General features: G+C 45.0%; 1 non-coding gene across 1 annotated transcript; it reads right to left on the reverse strand.

The window, feature by feature from the left end:
* Window positions 1-217: 217 nt before the first annotated feature.
* On the reverse strand, window positions 218-292 carry Trnat-ugu (transfer RNA threonine (anticodon UGU)). Its single transcript has one exon. It is a non-coding gene; the product is annotated as a tRNA-Thr (tRNA).
* Between the last annotated feature and the right edge of the window lie 5,435 nt (window positions 293-5,727).

Here is a 5,727-nt window from a genome sequence, read left to right on the forward strand (position 1 = left end):
GCCAGTCGAAGAGACCATTTATTCCAAAGATGCCGTTTTTGAATTTTTTTAAAACCACTAGGCCACTACTTTACCAAAAAATTGCTCAAATTTATTTCACTGAGGCTTACTAATAGATGCAAGTAATTAATCAAATGGCAAACCGACGCCTAAAGAATGTACAACAGTGAAATTACAATGAAATGAACATCCTTAGCTGCTTACAGATGAAAATGTGTGGCCCGACCGGGACTCGAACCCGGGTACTCCTGCTTACAGGGCAAACGCTCTATCCAGCTGAGCCACCGAGGACACAGATGATATCGCGACTGCAGGGATTTTGTCTCTCGCACGCCTCCCGTGAAACCCTGATTCTTAACGTATTGTCCCGCACTACATTCGTGGTGCCCTCGCCCATTATACTCATTACTCGCGGAGCGTTGCCGATTCCCGTAAGAGTTCGGGCACTGTTTGTGCATTCGCACAGAAGAAGATGGTCAAGTGGCCGGTGAGCCTTAACTATTTATATACTAAGACGGTATCTGTTCTTTCGGCCATGTCCGAAAGAACACATACCGTCTTAGTATATATTTACAACTGTGTATGTTAGTGCAGGCAACTGACAGTCAGGAGCCGGCCTCGGTCGACGCGACTGGACGTGCACTCCTGCTAGGATACTCTACCTTTACACTCAGTAAACTGGCGGCATATGGTCATTACAATGTTCAAAACGAAATGATCGTTAAACTTATAAATGAATAAAGGACTCACAATAATAAATATATATAAACAGAGAAATACAAGTTACATACAAACGTGTAAAATCCCAGAAGTTTGGAGGCTCAGAATAAATATTTACTAAACCTGATAACATTAAATAAATAAACATATAGCACAGCCAATAATTAACACCTATACTAAGGCACACTTGAAATATCGCGTCACATACTATGGATGGACACATATCGCGGACAGTGGCAGTGATTTGTCATTCCACAAATTATAGTGGAAGACAACTCGAGCTAGACCACACTACCACAAGACTGAAGAAATCAATGAAGCTTTAGGATTAAAATAATCTTAGCTAAGATTGGTATCACACGCACACATAGGTCACTCTCTGAGGAACATAAAACTGCTGACGTGTGTTTTAAGAGGCGACTCATCAAATTAACTGTCTTCGATGCTCCTGTGGTAGTGTAGAGGGTGAAATCACCCACAGCCAGCTCCATAGACGCAGATGGAGTCGGTCCATTACCGTCAATCCCACCACACCGTGTCTCCGCAAATATAGTGCAGCCAGTACGACTCCTCCAGCGGTCTGTTGTGAACGACCTGGCGCTCAACAGTGGCTGGGCTGCGGCCGTACACCCAAGTCAGTGACAGAACGAAGGAGGAAAACAGGCTGAGAGCGATCCCGCCAGGCAGCACTCTAAAGTGAAGTAGGCAGGGAAAGTGGCGCGCTCTAGCAGAATGCCATAGCGCTCGCCGCTGGGTTACAGATGATGCCTCGCTCAGGCCACCAATGTGCTACTACTGTAGTGGATGACCGCTACCTACGGATTGTGGCCGTGAGGAACCGTAATACCATGTGGAATAACGCTTTTGGTGCAGCCACAGGACGTCATCTTACGACTCAAACTGTGCGCAATAGGCTGCATGATGCGCAACTTCATTCCTGACGTCAATGGCGAGGTCCATCTTTGCAACCACGACGCCATGCAGCGCGGTACAGATGGGCCCAACAACATGCCAAATGGACCGCTCAGGATTTCCATCACGTTTTCTTCACCTATGAGTGTCGCAGATGCGTTAGGGGGAAGACTTTCGTCGATATCAGTCAATACACGACTCGAGATCCCACTGCTCTTTACCTGCATTCACCATTATAGGTCGAAACCAATACGACTTTCGGGTTATATCAACATGATACTTTATTTTGATATTACAAGCATTCTCATTTAACTCCAAAATACACTGATGGAAAAAAAAATCACAGCACCAAGAAGGAGTTACGTGATATAAACAAAGCCGGTAAGCTTGTTTCACGTCTTGCGTCTCGGTGGAGTCGAATGAGAGTTAATTGGAGGGCAGGCTGGAGGTGTGTTGCGTTTTCTGATAATACCTGATTCCGCCTAGGTGCCAGAGATAATCGTGTGTTGGTTATGACGAAGTCAGCTGAGGATCTGCTTCCAGTCTGTCTGTATGCTAGAGACAGTGGGTCTACCAATGGAGTTATGGTCTCGGGTGAGGCTTCGTATGATAGCTGGAGCACTCTCGTGGTTACCCCATCTACCCTGACTGCAAATTAGTCTGTCAATCTGTTGATTCGACTAGTTGTGCTGCTATTCATTAACAGCATTCTATGGGCTGTTTTCCAACAGGATAACGCTCCGCCACATATGGCTGTTATGACCCAACATACTCTACAGAGTGTCAACATGTTGCTTTGGCCTGAATGATTACCAGAGCAGTCTCCAATCGATCACATATGGGACATCATTGAAAAAATTCAGCGTCATACTCAAGCAATATTATCCAGTCCTGTAGTAACCGAGCAAGTGCATCAGGTATGGAACACCATCCCAAAAACTGACATTCATTACCTCTGCAACACAATCCACTCACGTTTGCATGCTTGCATTCAACATTCTGACGGCTACACCTGTGATTAGTGTATCAGTATTTCATTTTTGCAATAGCTTACATCGTGCTTACGATAACCTATGATTTTGCCATTTTAATCCCTTAACTGTGTTACCTAGACAAATATATTCCGAAAACTTCATTACTCCACATTAATTAGAACGACATAATAAACAACCAGTTGCATAAATGAGATTTAATTTTTTTACCGGTTTCACGCACTTACTGCCCTTCTTCAGAACGTTATAATAAATAATGTGTTAACAATAAGATGCATACAACAAAATGTTGCGGTCATGTGGTAGTGTCTGTAACATACAAAAATAGTATTAAAAAACAAGAAATACTTTTTTATGTTGTGTTTTTTTCCGTCAGGGTGCTTGCAGTAGCTTGTCAAGGGAACAACCGACACTCTGCACTCTGTCATATCCGACAATGACACACAGATCACAGAGTTCTGTTTGTTTTGCCAAAAAGCAGTGTAAGATAACTGAGCACTGCTCATTGTGCTCGTATACAAGACTATGAAGTATAATGGTTGTTCCGAACATTGTACACTCATACGAACAGCAGTGTCTGAAGAAGCTCTGATACACTACACTGTTCCACATCGCTTCAGTTTCATATGCGGCTGCAGTGCAGCCAGAATGCTGCTATTTTGTCCTCTGTGTCCGATCCAGCGAGCCCAGGTGTCAGAGGCACTGCTGTACTAAACTAGCGTCTCTTCAGGGTGGACTCAACACACAGTCACAAACGCGGCTCCACTCAGAGAGGGCCTCAATCGTTTGAATTACCGGCTGCGGCAGAGCACTTCCAGCGACAACGAAGTCCCTGAAAACTCCTGAAGACCCATGCAATCAATGGAGATCACAATTACTATTGGCTGTGTCTCCCAGCCATCCCAGGGCCAAACTGACGACTCCGAGACTTCCACACAGTAAATGGTGTAGCTCCTAGTACCAGCCTTGGCGAGACTTAGGTAAAACCTCCGTCCACCACCATAGATCAACAATGCCAAGGACACCATAGGGATTAATCTGTGGGTTACTTATGTTGATCGAACTACTAACCCAGCTGTGGAAGTACCATCCACGTTCGGAAAACAAGTCAATGAGACCCAGCTGCAACCAACAATTCTCACTGAATAGTCAGGATGAATTTCCGCCTTTCCCGTCCATGCTCGTCGATTTCTGGACTGATTAGAGACTCGCGGCTATAGTATCTGCTAGTTCCGCTAACGGGTTTGGAGTCATGTTGTGTATAAGTGGCACTGACCCACTACAATGGAAAACGTAGGTGTCTAGGGGGATGAATCGGCAGCTCGTATCTTGTTCTTGAAGCCTTTGTCCCTCGATATCTGGACCTAAACAATCAATGAGAACTACCTTTGACTGCGATGTTGTGTTTAAGACACTATTGACTCTAATGTTAACTACGTTTTGGCTATTGACTTAGCATGACCCTCATAGTTTATAGTTTTTGCCGTGCTGTGCTGTGAAAACTTTCCTCTAAAGATGGAATATCAAAACACCAAAATATATCACGACTCACTGATACCGTACCTAAGGCATGCAACTAACAGCGTCCTGCAAACCCCCCCCCCCCCATGTGAAGCAATTGTGTGACCAGAGGACGGTACCGACTTGTCATATAGTATTGCTTCAATCGGCGATGAATGCCGTCACCGCCACGTACGAAAAGAAACAATCGTTAGGGCTGATCAGGCCACCAGGTTGTTGTAGACGGCATTTGTAACGGTCGACGTACAGCGGCGTGCCCCCTGACCCTTAATAAACCATACCCTAGCATCTGCTGGAAAGTCGTTGTCTTTATCAACCTGCCAGCAGCCATATACGGTATAGTAAGTTCAGCGAAGGGTCACAGAAGATAACTTTGACAGTGAACAGCAGACCCGTGTGCTGGATCGGAGTTTCCTAAAAGCGCGATCAGCTACCACGCCCCCCGAAGTCTGAGGTTCGATCTCGTCTGGCTGCCCATTGAAGCCAGTGCTGCCTTCTGCTAGCCACCGCCGACTGTGCTAAGAACATTCCTTCCAGCCTGTAGGAAGGCTGCGTTTGCTTCAAATGGCTACCCGCGTTACTCAGCACCTGTGTCAACGCGCAGCATCCAGCAGCGCATGTGACCTTCAGGTACTGCATTTAAACCGATATAAAGACACCGTGGATCAACGAAAGTCTGAGTTCAGTGGACGAGTGTGTTCACCTCTGTGACGAAAATAGTCTTAGATTCTTCAACCTATGCTATGGGGTGGAAGTTTATAGGACGCCCCTCGGAGGATCAGTGATGCACTACACACAGGAAGCAGCTACATGGGTAGCACAGTACTTGTGGCGTGCACATGGTTTTTTTAGATTAGGTTCCTCCCCACGAGAAACAAGCCGTTGGCCTGAAAAATTACCAGTCCATGTCACTGATGTTGGTGTAGCAACTGTAAAAATTGTTAGTTAGCCTAAACAGGCCATTCCAAAGGATTTAAATATGCTTAATGTCATGTTAGAAAATTGTCGAAGTGTCTGTAGCAAGATTTCCGAGTTACTCTCCGAAATAAACAGTAGCAATGCCAATATTGTATTAGGTACAGAAAGCTGGTTGAAGCCAGACATAAAAAGCAGTGAAATTTTGAACTCGGACTGGAGAATGTTTAGGAAGGATAGGACTATGGGAGGTGGTGTGTTCATTGCAGTTAAAAGCTGTTTAAACGCAGTTGAGATCGATACTGGGTCGGACTGTGAAATAGTCAGGATAAAGCTGTCAGTCAGACAAGGATTGACCATTGTATTAGGGTGCTTTTATAGACCACCAGCATCCGCACCAAACGTCGCAGAACGTTTCAGGGAAAGTCTTGAGTACATAGGAAGTAAATATCCAAATTATCCATTAGTTATATGTGGAGACTTTAATCTGACATCCATTGACTGGGAAAATTACACGTTTATCACAGGGGGCAGAAGCAGAGATAAGTGTGAAGTTATTCTAGGAGCGCTCTCAACATACGACCTTGAGCAATTGGTTAGAAAACCAACTCGAGATGGGAACATATTAGATGTCTTGGCGACAAACCGACCTCTTCTCTTTGAGGAA

This window comes from Schistocerca cancellata, chromosome 6 (assembly GCF_023864275.1).
Source record: "Schistocerca cancellata isolate TAMUIC-IGC-003103 chromosome 6, iqSchCanc2.1, whole genome shotgun sequence".
Classification (NCBI taxonomy): Eukaryota; Metazoa; Arthropoda; class Insecta; order Orthoptera; family Acrididae; genus Schistocerca; species Schistocerca cancellata.